This window comes from Ursus maritimus, unplaced genomic scaffold (genome assembly GCF_017311325.1).
Source record: "Ursus maritimus isolate PB19 unplaced genomic scaffold, ASM1731132v1 scaffold_2, whole genome shotgun sequence".
NCBI lineage: Eukaryota > Metazoa > Chordata > Mammalia > Carnivora > Ursidae > Ursus > Ursus maritimus.
The window spans coordinates 101105434-101120730 of NW_024424452.1; the positions used below are offsets into that span (position 1 = coordinate 101105434).

A 15297-nucleotide genomic window follows, 5' to 3' on the forward strand; every position below is an offset into this window, starting at 1 on the left:
GATCTATAATCTCCCATCAATCTGGTTGTCCAAAAAAAAAAAAAAAAAAGATCTGACAATCCAGGTGTTAGCATAAAATAAATGTGGTAAAATGAAAGATATCAACCATGTGGGTAGACTCCTGAAGAAATTCAAATGTGCACAATAAGCTGTGTAGGAGAATTTCCATAGTAGTAAGACTGTTACAGTAGCAAAAACTGGAAACAAGAGAATCGCTAAGTTGTAATATAGTTGTAGATGAAATGTTATACAGCAGTGGGAATGAGTAGACTAAAGCTACGTGAATCAACATAGATGAACCTTACAAATGTATTGTTGAGTCAAAAGGAAAGTTCTAGAAGAATTTTATACGCAGTATGAGTCCATTCAAATAGTTAAAATATGCAATGCATCTATGGTGTGTAGTGTAGTAGAAGTATTAAGATATGCACAGAAATGATTAACAGCAAGTTCAGAGTAGTATTTCCTCTGTCAGGGGGTGGGAGGGGAGAGGTGGAGCTTAAACTATATTCGTACTGCTTTATTTCTTAAACTACATGGTGTTTATAGGTGTGATGGCTAAATTTTACATGGCAACTTGACTGGACCATGGGGTGCCCAGATTTTTGGCCCAAATTATTCTGGGTGTTTCTGTGAGGGTGTTTTTGGATGAGATGAACATTTAAATTGGCAGACTGCATAAATCCAATCTCCCTCCCTAGCGTAGGTGGGCCTCATCCAATCAGTTGACCCTCGCCAGAATAAAAGAGCATTCCTCCTGCCAGATAGCCTTTGAACTGGGACATTGGCTTCCTGGGTCTCCGGCCTCCTGGCCTCCAGACTAGTATACCATCAGCTCACATGGTTCTCAGGCCCTCAAACTTAGATTGGAACTAAGCCATTGGCTTTCCTGGGTCTCTGGCTTGCCAACCCACCCTGCAGATCTTAGGACATGTCAGCTTCCATAATTGCCTGAGCCAGTTCCTTACAATAAATGAATAAATAAATAAATAAATAAATAAATATTCTATTGGTACTGTTTCTCTAGAGAACCTTGACTAATACAACAGGTATGTTTGTTAAATTATTTCCTATACCTTTGGCATGTCTAAAATATTTTATGATAAAATTTTGAATAAATAAATAATGAATGAGTTGTTAAGCTATCAGGTGCTATAGAGGTCAAGTAACACGAGAACTGGAAAATGTCCATTAGGGGCATCTGGGTGGCTCAGTTGGTTGTGTCTGACTCTTGGTTTCGCATCCTGCTCTCATGGGTCCTGAGATCCAGCCCCGTTTCCAGCTCCCGCTCAGCGGGGAGTCTGTTGGAGGAGTCTCTCCCTCTGCCCCTCCCTCCACTTGTGTTTTCTCTCAAGCACGACCTTTCTCTCTCAAATAAATAAACAAATCTTAAAAAAAAAAATGCACATTAGATTTGGCTTGTGAAGCCAGTGATTGCCTTTGCTGGAGCAGTTTTGGCACTGTGTTCAGAGTGGAGGCCTGCCGGTGATGGGTTGTAGAGAAACAAGCAGTACAGGGGCACCATACGCAGTGAAGGAGAGCACGGGGTCTGTTGCTAGAAAGGAGTGCAGGGTAGAAGAGTGACTTAACAATGAGTGACTTCAGTTTCTTGGGGCCTCCATACTAATTCTGCTGGAATTATCAGAGTGTCGGTGCTCCTTTGGTCCCTGTTCCTATTCCAGTAAAGATTCTGGAAGACTTGAATTTCATCCCTTGGGTGTAGAGAAAGACTTTTAAAATAACTAACCACAGATGCAAATATCCTAGATGTCAGCTTTCTTAACTGTGGTTTTCCAAAGAGCATAAGACCGACCTCTTTCCATGGAAAGAAAGACATAAAGCCATGACTATCCCATGTTAGCCCCGGGTGTAAGGGGGGACCGTCAGACTCACAATAAATTAAGCTAAAAGTTCACGAAGGCTCTGCACTGGAATAAGAAAGGAGAGGGAGAGGTTTTTCTATCTTTCTTTTTTTCTTTTTTCTTTTTCTTTCTTTCCTTCTTTCTTTTTTCTTTCTTTCTTTCTTTCTTTTTTTTTTTTTTTTTTTTTTTTTGGTTGAGTGGTTGAATTTGGCTAATGGAGTATTGCTAATGGTTTCCCAATTTAGGTTCGCGGGGATCGGCAGTAGGGAGTTTTTTCCGAGTCACAGGAGCTGAAAGGACGCGCTAGTCTGTCTCACTCCTCCCGGAAACTCAGTCTGGGTTTTACTCTAACTTCTTCTGGGTCTCATCAGAGGAGCTCCAGATGAGGAGATTTTGCGCTGGGGTATTTCCTCCTACCCCTCGCAGACGGATTGCAAGCTTTTTCCAATACTCCACTCTCCCTGGGGCTTTCCCGGCTTGCTGCGGAGAGAAACCCGCCAGCAGGGGTCAGCAGTGTCTCACATCTGGCCCGGAGCCGCTTGCCACATGTGCTGTTTCTCCTGGCACCGCCAGCGTTGATGGGGAACCCGAGAATACCTTCCTGGGAAGGCCTTGGCATCACTCTGAGCATCGCCGGCTCACGATTCCTTCCCCTGAGTGTGGAGTAGCATGGGGAAACGGAACGTATGTTCATTCAAAGGCCAAAGTGGGTGTGGGTGTGCACACATCCAGACATCGGCAGCGCCAAGTCGCCATCTGGTTTTCTACCAGGCTTTTATGTGTATTGGCACGTGCCATGCCTTGTGTGGATCTGGATGTCAGAGGACGTGAATCTCGGTTTTCCTTGTTGAAATGTTCTCAGCTCCCTGGGATTTCTGGATTCGCTCAGCACCCCAGCGCTCCGGGAGGGTGGCTTCGCTCTCCCACGACTTAGAGCAGCGTTTGCACCGCGCTCCCACGGTGCCTGCCCAGTCCACGCCTCCACGCATACTCAGTGTGGAATGGAAGTCTTCCAGGGCTGCGGCCTCCGGAACGAATGTCTCGGCGGCCCAAGCCACACAAGAGCGAGTTCTGCTCTCATTTCCAGACTCTTCCTCATCTTTGGCCCCACTGCCAGTCTTCTCCCCAGCTCAAGTTCTCTTCGAGTCCTCTGGTCCACATTGCTGCTCAGCTTCCAGGATAGCTAGAGGGGTGGATCCCATTGGAGGTGTCTGTCTCTCCCCTTGCTCCTCCGTCTCCCCCACCCCAATGTGGCAGGGGTGGGAGTAGTCAGAGAACCAGCAGGGGGGCTATGGGACAGCGATACAGCTGGAAGCAGCTCTGGACTGGAAAGGGTTCCAGGCTGTAGCTGAGATTCCCAGGGCCCTGGCACCTTCCAGGCAGCCTCCAGGAGCTAGCTGCTGTGACAGGCAGAAGCTGTGCCTTTCCACCTGCCAGAAGGAGGACTTCTGCAAGCCGGGCACCTGGCCTGCTTTCCCAGGAGTAGAGTTACAGCAGCTGATCTAGGCAACAGGTGTAGGTTGCATGGTACAGCTGCTGCCCAGCACATCTGTACCCATGGAGGGGGGGTGAAGCAGCAGGGCTCGTCAATCATTCCCACACTCCCCAAAGCTGAGGGGGATGTGCAGACAGGGCCAGGGGGTGAGAGAAATGTGGAAAAACTGGGATAAGCATTCACAGAGCACTTCTTTCCTAGAGATCCCAAAGTAGGACCCTTGCCAGGTTGCCCCAAAGTCAGCCTTGCTGGCGGCAGCTTGAGAGTCAAAGCCCTGAGCCCTCCTCCTGTGTCATGCTGCCCAGTCCTTCGGCTGCAGCCAGTTCCTCTCCCTTCTCGGTTGGCTCTGCTCAGGCCTCTGCAGGCTGGAGCTCAGAATCCTGGCTCCCAGAGGCTCTCCCAGAAAACTGGGAGGGGAGTACTTGAAAGAATGGCTCTTTATATATGCAAATGATTTCTTGCCACTTTAGTTCCTCAAACCACAGAATCAATTGAGGGGGGCAACATTCTGGGGCTCTGGGTCTGTCTGTGCCAGGCACTGGGTCCAATGCTTTACCCATATCCCCTCATCCAATCCTCCCCCAAACCCTGCCAGGTATGCTGTCAGGATCATTTCTGTTTCATAGGGGAGAAATCAAGGTTATGGTCACACAGAATACAGTGGGTCAGACACCCGATGGCTGCCCTGACTCCAAAGCTTATACTCCATCCTCTGTACACACTGCCTGCAACCTCCAGTCCCCGGGAAATCCCACGTTAGGCCCCATCCCTCTTCCCCGTGTAGGTAATTCCCTGCCTATCTCCAACTCATCCATTTCTGTTCAGTGCAGCCAAAGTCACCTCTACACCCTTTATTTGCAACTCACCGCNNNTCCAACACCTCCGGTCATCCCACTGCCACCCACCAAAGAGGATGCCACAGCTGTCACCCTCTGGTCAATGGCTTCTCACACCCAATTTCCTTCCTGTGGTCCAGCCTGCTCACCTTCAAGCCCTATCATGGGCCTGAAAGTCTTTTGCTTCTATCTATCATTCTTCAGTGGTCCCACTTCACACCTTGTTTTTCCCTCTCAAGACATTTTTTTTCTTAGTATTTTAAGAATATTTGTTGATATAAGAGGGGCCCCTGGGTGGCTCAGTCGGTTAAGCATTTGACTCTTGATTCGGCTCTGGTCATGATCTCAGGGTCGTGGGATTGAGCTCCCATGGGGCTCTGCTCTCAGTGTGGAGTCAGTTTGTCCTTCTCCCTCTGCTCTTCTTCATTAAATAAATAAATAAATAAATAAATAAATAAATAAATGAAATCTTTTTAAAAAGAGAGTATAGCTTGGGCTCTGCTCCCTGTCCAATGGGCAAAGCTGGCTACATCATATCTGGGATCCAGTGCAAAATAAAAATGTGGGCTCCTTTGTTCAAAAAATCATTAAGAATTTAAAGATTGAAACAGCAAAGCATTAAACCAAATCGGGAGCCCTTCTAAGTATGGGGTCCCGTGTGACTGCACAGGTCACATGCCCATGAAGCTGGCCTACCCATGGGTCCTACAGAGACTGGCTGTCTCCTAGATGCCTTGAGTCAATGTATCCCCTGTTCTGAAAATGGACATTCCTGCCTCAGCCTCCACGTTGGCTCTCGTCCCTTGATTCTACACCCAGCCTTCCCCAGCTGCATTCTCGGCACCAAAGCCAGCATGCTGGGCATTCCAGCTCTAGCACAAGCAAACTCCTGGGGTCCGTGTCAGCCAGGCGGCATTGTTCTGGGAGCACCCACAAAGAGCAGGGTGCGAGACAATGACATCCCTGTGCCTGGGGTAGAAAGTCTCTCCAGAGATAAGAGAGCCTGGAGACCTAGGTTTCAGTTCCAGCCCTGCCATGAAATTTGCTGTGTGCTCTTAGGGGGGAATTGCTCAACATCTTGGCACCTCTGTTCCTTATCCCTTAAAGGAGAGGGTGGGATGAGGCAGTCTTGAAGACCACTCCCAGTTCTAAAAGTGTGTATTTAAATGACTCTAAGAGACTATAACAACAACCACCTCTGTTTGAGCATTTACCGTATACCTTCTGCAAGCTCATTTAATGCCGACAACAATCCTCTGAGACAGGCACTGTTATTCCCCTTTTACAGATGAGGGAGTTGAGAGTCCGATGAAAACATATCTTAAAAGAGGAAACTTTGGGAGTGATGGAAACATTCTGAAACTTGGTTGTAGGGATGGCTGCACAAATCTGTAGATTTACTAGAAATCATAGAATCGTATACCGACACTGGGTGAATTTTCTAATATGTAATGTATACTTCAAAAAAGCTGTTAAGAAGCTAAAATAGGGGTGCCTGGGTGGCTCAGTTGTTAAGTGTCTGCCTTCGGCTCCGGGCGTGATCCCGGCATTCTGGGATCGAGCCCCACATCAGGCTCCTCGGCTAGGAGCCTGCTTCTTCCTCTCCCACTCCCCCTGCTTGTGTTCCCTCTCTCCCTGGCTGTCTCTCTCTCTGTCAAATGGATAAATAAAATCTTAAAAAAAAAAAAAAAGAAGCTAGAAATAAAGAAGTGTACTGAAGGTAGAAGACGATAGAGCCCTTCACCACGACCCCACGCTGCCACCGAAAGACTCCTTTTCTTTGCCTCTACATAGAACTTGAAAGCATGGCCTCGGGAGCTAGACTGCCCATTCGAACCCTGGCTCTGGCACTTACCAGCTGTCAGAACCACGCAAGATACTGACTTCAATTTCTTCACTATAAAATACAAATAAAAATGATACCTATTTCGAAGGGTCGTTGCGAGGATTAAATGGATGAATGTGCGTGAAGGGCTTGGAGCTGCAGTTGGCCCACCCGCAGTGCTTCACAGAAGGCAGGACTATGACTCTTTTCCAGGATTGCTATAGCCAGAGCCTGCCTTCTTCAGGGGGACTGTTTCTCCTTGCCAGCCCCATCCCTACCCTCCTGGCCCCTTAAAGAAACACTTGTCTTGAAAAGCCATCTTTGGAAAAACACCGTGATGACTTTCAGTACATCTTACATCCTGGTAACAAAGAAAGGGAGAGAAACAGCATCTTCCCGATAAGGGATAAGGCAGTGACTCGCTCAGTCTCGTAAAACAGTCATTACCATGCCAGCTTTTCCCACACACAGACTGTTACTCCCAGGTCCTCCCAAGCCCAGGCCATCAACACAGAGGGCCCTTCTTAAAGGGGACCCTGAGGCCAGTCGTGAGGCCTGAGTGGCCTCAGATGGGGACAGCTGCTTTGCCCACACCCCCCCTTCCCATCCCATCGGCAAGCAGCCCCTCCTGGGTTAATGAATCAAGCTAGAAAGGGCAAAGCTTACTAGTGGACAGTCAGATGTCCACCACTTGAAAGTGAGTTTTTGAGCACTGAGCCCATAATCAGAGTGCATGTGACCGGGGTGGGGAAGAAGCTGGGGGGGGGTGGGTAGCTGGTGCTTTCTGTCTCATCATCACACTTCTGCTTATATTTGCACAGCACTTTATAAGCCACTTTCTCTTCCATTATCTCACTGAAAACTCACCTAAGCCTCGGTGGGTGATTATTGTGTCCCCCGGGTGTCAACACCCGTTTTTACTGATGAGCACACTGAGGTGACGCCCTTCAGCCAGCAGCCGAACCAAAGCGCGGACTCAGGTCTCCTGATAGTATGCCCAGTGATTTTCCACTGTGCTGAGGAGGAGGAAGTCAGAGGCTCCCTCGGACTCCACCTCAGAAGCTGTCATGACATTTATTAAACGCTCAAGAAAATAAAGCCACGTGCTGTCTTCATAGCCCCACCGCGGGCCTTACAAAGGGCTCTGGAAGGCCTGAACAAGAGAGCCAGGGGGTAAAGGCAGTCCCTCCCTGAGTCACACGGAATGTAGGAGCTCTGATCTGTTCAAGTCCCCAAGGTCCCACATCAGATAACCCAAGTGGGGAAACAAATGAGCATGGGTCCGCGGACCTCAAGGTGGCAGGAAGACAGGCAGAGTCCCCTCTCCCCCACCAAGAAATCAGTCTGGGTCTGGAAATGCCACTTGTTCTGCTCCCTGGGACTCCCAAAGCCCTCATATCAACTCAAGCCAGGTCTGAGAGTCTGTGGGGGTGACAACAGGCTCCTGGTCTGACTTTTTAAAACCTATTTGTCACATTGACATTAATCCTCTTGTTAACAATCTCCTGCCCGGAAGCAGGGTTGGCTCTAAGCTGTGGAAGGGGTGCGGGGAAGGGGAGCTCCTGGGTTTTAAGGAGTCCCAATAAGGTCAGCAGGGCCTGGAGGCCACCTTCTTTATGGGGGGTGAGGTGGGAGGGCTGAGACAAGGGGCCCCCAACAGTGAACCTGAATCTCCTTCAATTACCGTCTCACTCCCCAGCACCCCTGTTGTTCTCTCCGCCCTCCACTCTCCACAACCAGGCCATTGCCTTTACTTCTTATTGATTTTCATATTTAAGGAAAATCCATTTGCTTGATTCAGAGCAACTGAGTCATCACTGTGTTCAGAGGAAAATCACTCACAAAGTAGGCACTTGGCAGAAGCCAGCTCTGGGGTGGGCGGGGACTCTGCTTACACCCCAACGGCTCTGTCTAGAGCTGCTTCTGGCTTCTCTTCTCTGCTGCTCTGTCCTAGCCACTTTCTCTTTCAGGAGCCTTCACAACCACTGCCTGTCGCCCCAACCAGGCTGGCCTCTTTGTTCTCTGCCCCCCACCTGTCCTCATGCTGTTCTGTTTCCCTGTTGAAGGTTTATGATCGGGACTTTTGGAGCAGGGTCAGAGATGGCTTGTTTGATCAACGTTCATAAATGGGGTAGAAATATTAATTGTTTGCACTGGTGGAAGAAATTTAACCCTTACAAAATTATGGCTTTGGCCCTCTTTCCCGTTCTGGGTAGCACCCAAGGAACTGCATCATTCCAACATTACCCACGTGGGTGAGGGCCCTGTATCTAGCCTCAAGACAGGCGGGGGCGGTTCAGTCTCTGATACTGGTTTGTATGACTGTTGTGTCATCTTGGTCCCTGGACCTAGAAGGGCCAAACAGATCAGCCAATCCATGCTATGAGCCCTCAAGACGAGACAATGCTTCTTCTTAAAGGACCAGGCTTCCCCTTTGCAGGCAGAGGGGACAGTGAAGAGCAGGACAGAATTCCAGTTAGCACATCATTGAATGCCAAATGGATGCAGGGTTGCAGAACTCGGACTAAGACTCAATGAGGCATATAGAATGCTACCAGGCACTCTTCTAAGCGTGTCACCTGTGTTTATTGCCCTTAATCCTCCCAACAATCTATGACATAGCCACAGTTATTATTCCATTTACATACAGATGAAGAAATGGAGATGGACAGAGATTAAAGAATTCGTTCAAATTCCTATGGCTAGTTAAGTGGTAGATCCAGGATTTGAACCCAGGCTGTCTGTCTTAAGAGCCCACACTTTTAGCCATTATACACACACAGGGCAAGGGATTCATCTCAGGTATTCCTCAGAGACGGCCCCCCTCCCCACCTCAAAAGACAATTCATTCCTTTCATGGACAAAAGGCATGTAAAAATCCTCTCCCCTGATCAGATGGGGAACGTCTTCAATGTCACTGCTAGTCCTGTCTAGGGGTCCTTGATCCTCCCCTTATGTCCACATGTACTGTGACCTGATTGGCTGGATAGGGGCTTAGGAAAAACTCAGGGCTCTCATCCTGACTCTGCTCCCTACTGGTTGATGCAGCTGGCGAAGCATTCAGAGACCTCCCAGGGAGTTGGCATTTTTTGCTTTCTATCTCTCAACCCCTCAAGACCCGAGAAATAAATCAGTCCTCATGTTGGCTGGAGCTGGTGAAATCTCTGGTCCCAATCTGCTGGGTCCTTGGCCACAGCTACTCCCTTTCACTTACGGAGCTCAAAGCTTGCTCCAGGGGCACGGGCCACCTGATTTCCTTCTGGACTCTTCCTGCACAGTCTGGAAGCCCTCAGGCCAAGAGGTGGGTGTGGGGGGTGGGAGGAATGGGGGTGGAATCCTTGCACTGCAGAGAGGTTGCACGAGGTTTAGGCTGAGGACCTCCTTCCCATTCTGGCTCTTCAGCTCTTGTCATTTCCTCTCCCGTTTTCGGCCCCCTCGGCCCTAGAAGGAGGAGGGGCAATGGCAGAGTCGGGGACGTGGGAAGAAGGAAGTCGCGTTATTTTACTAAACACCTACTATTTGCCCGGCACCTCTGGGGCCTCACCCCTCTCCTCTGCACCCGCGAGTCCCAGCTCAGACCAGGGTAGAGAGGAAGGAAGGGTGGGCGGAGTCAGAAGCGGGAAGAGGAGGCTGGCGGATCCATCTGCCCCCTTCCAAAGAACGGCCGAACCAGCGGCAGCCCGGGGACGTGGGTGGGGGTGGCGGGTCCCCGGGCGAAGGAAAGGCTCAATTGTGCAAAGGCTTCCTGCCCTGCCAGCTCTCGGCCCCAGCCCAGTCCCAGGCAGCCGCCTTTCTGCGGCCTGGGAGGCGGGACGGGAAGGCGAAGGCAGGAAAGGGTTACGGGAATAGCTTTCCAATGACAAAGTCTGGAAGGGACCCATGCCTCCGCCCCTCTGCGGGTTAAACTGGCACGGTGCGGGGGGAGGAAGGCGAGGGGCACCAGAAGCAGAGCCTCCCCTCCCGCCCGGCCCCCTGTCCCCCCCGGTCGCCGGGCACCCCCTCCCGGGGCCCGCGTCGGAGGCAGCCGGCGTGTGCCTGGGGCAGCGGGTCACGAGGCTCCGCCCCCGGCCGCCCGGCCCGGGGGAACGCACTTTGTTCAGGATGCCGCCTCCCCGCTCATTGTGGGGCCGGAGCCGGCGGCGGCCCTAGTGCGAGCGCGCGGCCGGAGCGCGCGACGGACGCCGACCGCCGAGCGAGGGGCGGACCCGGCCGGGGACCCCGGAGAAAGTTTCTTATCGCGAGGAGAGCGCGCCCGGCCCGGCGCTGCGCGGGGGATGCGCGACTCTGCGCGGCGGCGGCGGCGGCGCGGACCCGGACCCGGACCCGGAGCTCGAGCGGCCAGGCGCGCGGGTGAGTGGCCCGAGCCGGGTCGTCGCGGGGGCGGGGACCGGGTTGCGCGCTGCGGCGGATGCGGGCCGCCACCGCTGTCCACTCTGCGGGCCGGGACCGAGCTCCAGGGGGAGGTGAGCCTGGTGCTCCGGGGAGGCTGCGGGCTGGGCTCGGGAGAGGCGCTGGAATAACAACGGAGGCGCCGGGAGGGTGTGTTGTGCCGAGACGTCCTTAGGGGACTGCGCGTCTGCTCTGGGGGTTGACTCACTAGGGGCTACCCAGCTCCAGCCTTTCGGAGCCTCAGTTTCCCTTTCTGTGAAATAGCTGCAACGTGAAGTGTGTTGAGATCCTATAACCAGAGACACCAAGTACTGCCTTATTTTACACACACACACACACACACACACACACACACGCACACTACCCACATTTTCTCCCATCCCAGCGGAGCGAGCGGAGCAGCTGGAGCAGGTGACCTTGCCAGGCTGTTCCAGAAAATGTTCACTGGGTGCCCAGGTTGCGCTGCGAAGTGTCCGCCCGCCAGACTGAGGCTGTCCTCTTCGGCGCCGGCTCAGAGGAAGCGTTCTCGGGGGCCGCGGGAGGGAGGAGAAAGGAAAGGTTGGGTGAACACCGGGAGCTCACCTGAGGGCGCTCGGTGCTTGGGCTCTTGTGGTCCCTTCAATCCTCAGAGCCGATAGAACCTGGTCGTGGGATAAAGAATCAGCCCAGTTTGCGGAGGGCTGAGTGGGGAGGCAGGATCGAGGGAGGACGTGAGTGGTGAGTGGTGGGGGCGGTGTGTAGGGGTGAAATCCAGCCAGCAGAGAGGGTTCCTTGTCCCCCGGAGCCCAACACTGGAAAATCAGCTGGTGAGTCAATGGGACTTTGTTAGGACAGCCACAGGGCGCAGCTGGCGCCGGCTTAAGGGAAGCGCCCGGATCCCCCCTTGATAACATGCTGTTTATCTGGCTTCCTGTTTCAATGATTGGGATGCCATTGGCTTGTTCAAATTCAATGCTGAAAAGCCTGCGGCCACGTTCGCTCTGCAAAAGCAGAGGGCTTGCCTAGGTTTTCATCTTTCGTCTGTCTTTTTCCGGATGCATGGTGTCCCCTACAACTCGCTTATAATGGGGCAGCTGGACTTCGCACGAAGAACCCCTCCCCAAGTAGGCGGAGCTGCCGGCTCGGAGACCTTGGCTCCCTTCAGACCCAAAATACATGTGACTTCAGCCTGCTTATGAATTTTTTTATCCTGCCTTGAATTTTGGTTGGTGTCTTTGGGATTAAACTGGGAAAGGAGACTGTGACTCTGGACTTCCTCCTCTAAAATGAGCTTTATCTCATCTTCCACCATTAATTTCTGGGGGAAGTTACCAGTTTGTAGTTCCTTAATCAGCCTGTGTTGCTAACTACCTGGACGATGAGGGAGCAAGTAATTTGCCTCTCTGTTTTGGTTTTCACTTCTTGAAAATGGAGCTGGGGCAAACTGCCACTCCTGGAAGAACAGACGAGCCTTTCCAGATCTGTGCTTCAGCCTCTAGGGCCTGTTTCTGGAACTTCCCAGGTTAAGGGGGAGCAGCCCCTGCTCTGAACTCCCTTGGGGCAGGTTTCAACATTCTGCTTTGTGTTTTTAGACATTTGGGATTTGTGCGCATGTCTTATCTCCCTATGAATGCCCGCTAGCCAGAGAGCCCGCCTAACCACCCACAACACGCAGCACATAGTAGGCACTTTCTGAATGTTTGCTGAATAGTACAGTTGGAACAAAATCTAAGGAACATCTATCCAAATTGGGGCCTCCCATCCAAATCAGGCCCTTTTATTCATTTTGGGGAAGTTGTTTAATTGTCTCCACCCCACCTTTTCCCTCTCAGAACATGGTCCATAATGGGGTTGATTTGCCCACAGGTGGGCAAACTTTAACCATTTGGGCTTTTTGTGATATCTACTTGGGGAGCCCTGGCCTGGGGAAACTGAAAGCAGGANTGCTGATTTTTTCTTCCCTTGCCAGCTCTGCTCCCCTCCTGAGTCCACCTGAGCCTCTGGCATCTGCTCAGCCTTGGTCAAGTAAAAGAGAGTGGCCAGGAATAGAAAAATCTCTTGTCCATTCTTTACTCTCTTTCCATCTTTCTTTTCAATCCATGTCACTTCCCCTTTCTTTTAAAGTTCTTTTGAATTCTTAATGGGTTTGGCCTTTAGAAAAACTAGAATGTCAAAGTCAAAAGAATCTCTTCCCCTCCCAACCCCTGCCCTGCCCCTCTTCCCTTTAGGGACAAGAATCAAGAGGCGGAGGGACTCAAAGCCACACAGAGCTGGGGCGCCGCAGAGGCCAGCCTAGAACCCAGGTCTTTTGGCCACCCGTCCAGGGCTTAATCCCTTTCAGCAGATCACCTCCTTGCCCTCAGACTTTTTCTCTGCCTCATGTTTCCATCCATAGATCTTGGCAGTTGCTCCTTAGCTGTCAGTGAGAGAGGAACAGAAACGGGGTAAGGAGAGCTGTCTCGGTGATGGAACCAACCACCAGCTCTTAGAGTCTCTGGAACATGGAGAACTAAGAATGTGGCAATACTTGGCAAACCCTTCATCTTTCTGGCCCCTAGTCACAAAATAATTAAAAACACTTTTAGTTCCTTCTACAACTTAAAAAAAAGAAAAACAAAAACAAACCCCCAACCAACTTTTCAAGTAAAAAACACCCTCCTCAGTGAACAGTTTGCTGGGCCTAATCTGTTCCCTCAACCCCCCAGGAAGGCTGAGTCAGGCCTGATTTCCTCCAAGGGGCCTGGAACTCTGCTTCCCAGCTTCCTGCGACTCTGGAGAGACGTGAAAGGAGGCAGGATGGCCAAGACCCAGGCCTCTCGGAAGCGTCTGTGGTTGTGGCTCCGCTTCCCCTCCGCGGCCTCTGCAGTCCACACCGCCATCCCGTCAACTCTGTCAGCTCTACTTAATTTTAATATGCGATGTGCTAATATGCGTGAAAAATGAAAGGTGCCGAAGCGTGCGCCTCCGCCAGCACCGTTAATAACAAAATGTTTCCACTTCAGAGGCCTGTGAGATGCTTTTAATGTCCAATCCTTAGATGCTCTGGAAGCTTTTATGAATGGGATTGTTTGCTTTAATTTCTTTTTCAGATTGTTGGGGGGGGGTGGTACATGGAAACACAGCCGATGTTTGTGTGTTGGTCTTATGCTCTGGAAACTTGGCCACATTTGTGTATGTGCTTTAGTAGCCTTTGGGTGTGTGGATTCTTTGGGATTTTCTATATGTAGAATCCTGTCCACTATAAATACAGTTCTACTTCTTCATTTCCAACTTGGATACCGTTGATTGATTGATTGATTGATTGTCTTCCCTAAGTGCTCTGGCTAGAACGGCTAATACAGTGTTGAGGGGGGACGTCCTTGTCTTGTTGCTGATCTTAGAGAAAAAGTTCTCAGTCTCTCACCAGTGAGTGTGGTGCTCGCCGTGGGTTCTTCATAAATGTCCCGTGTCATGTTGAGGAAATTCCCTTCTATTCCCAGTTTTCTTAAGGGTTTCCATCACGAAAGGGTGCTGGGTTTTGTCAGATTCTTTTGTCTGCACCAGTTGAGATAATCATGCGTTTTGGTACATGCCATTGATTGATTTTCTCGCGTTGAATTACCCTTCCATTCCCGGGGGAAATCCCTCTGAATGCTTTTTTTTGTTGTTTTTAATTTGCAAAGCTTTATTTCTTCTATTTCTTCTATTTAAAAAGACTGAAGATGGGGCGCCTGGGTGGCTCAGTCAGTTAAGCATCCGACTCTTGGTTTCAGCTCAGGTCGTGATCTCGTGGCCCTAGGATTGAGCCCCTTGTCCTGCTCTGTGCTCAGCATGGGGTCTGCTTCAGATTCTCTCTCCTTCTCCCTCTCCCTTCTGCTCTCTCTCTTAAATTAATTCAGTCATTAATTAAATCTAAAAAAGACTGAAGAAAATTTGACACAGTGCTAACCATTGGGTGGGTCAATGCACATTCATTATATTTTTCTTATAGTCACTGTACTTGAAACATTCAACAATTTTTTTACTGTGGTAAAATACATGGAACATGAAATGGACCATTTTAACCACTTGTAAGCGGACAGTTCAGTAGCATTCAGTGCATCCACCTTGTGTAACCGTCACCATCATCCATCTCCAGAACTTTCTCGTCCTCCCCAGCTGAAACTCTGTGCCTGTTACAGTTAACTCCGAGTTCTCTACTCCGGCCCCCTGCCCCCAACTTCTGGCAACCACCTTTCTACGTTTTATCTCGATGAATCTGTGACTTGGTAATAGCTCGAAAAGTCAGGACTTCATGCCTTCCACTGAGGGATCAAAGGGCCTCACCTGACTTCCAAGGGGAACATTCTGGAGGGATGTTGAGTCAGATCTTCTTGACTTACAAACAGGCCCTCAACAGCGGCCCTGCGTGAGCTTCGTTTTCTCCGGTTCGGTGGTTCTCCATCTGGCTGCCCCTTAGAATCACCTGGGGGAGCTTTTAAAAATTACTGATTCCTCAGGCGCCTGGGTGGCTCAGTTGGTTAAGCACCTGCCTTGGGCTCAGGTCATGATCCCAGGGTCCTGGGATCGAGCCCCATATCGGCTCCCTGCTCAGCAGGGAGTCTGCTTCTCCCTCTCCCTCTGCCTCTCTCCCCAGCTTTGACTCTCTCTCTCAAATAAATAAATATCTTTAAAAGAAAAAAAAAAATTACTGATTCCTGGGCCCACCCCTGAGGGATGCAGCTTCACTCGGTGTGGACGGCAGCTCTGGTGCCTGTCATTTTCTAAAGCCCCCTCTGTGACGCTGATGCCCAGTGAGGGTTTCAGCTACTCAGGGGTTGAGCTGATTTACTCCCTGGAACCCTTGGCTGGTCACAGCTTCCAGTGACGCAATTCCCTCCCCATCTGGACAATAATACTGACCCACTTTACATCCCTCCCCTGATTTTAAAA

The 15297-nt window shown here is 50.7% G+C and overlaps 1 protein-coding gene and 1 long non-coding RNA gene across 5 annotated transcripts in view; one reads left to right on the forward strand and one right to left on the reverse strand.

Annotated features, from left to right (window-relative positions):
• Nucleotides 1–8587: 8587 nt before the first annotated feature.
• On the reverse strand, nucleotides 8588–14081 carry LOC103657709. Its single transcript, XR_566945.2, has 2 exons — nucleotides 10776–14081; nucleotides 8588–9459 (listed from the first exon to the last, which is right to left on the reverse strand). It is a non-coding gene; the product is annotated as an uncharacterized LOC103657709 (long non-coding RNA).
• Nucleotides 10333–15297, forward strand: part of NAV1 (neuron navigator 1) — a 246049-nt gene continuing 241084 nt past the window's right edge. For 2 of the 4 annotated variants that reach the window (XM_040636446.1, XM_040636447.1), the window contains exon 1: nucleotides 10333–10368. The gene's annotated coding sequence lies outside the window, so the exon portion shown is untranslated. The remainder of the gene's footprint in view (nucleotides 10369–15297) is intronic. The other 2 variants (XM_040636448.1, XM_040636449.1) reach the window with 1 other exon arrangement.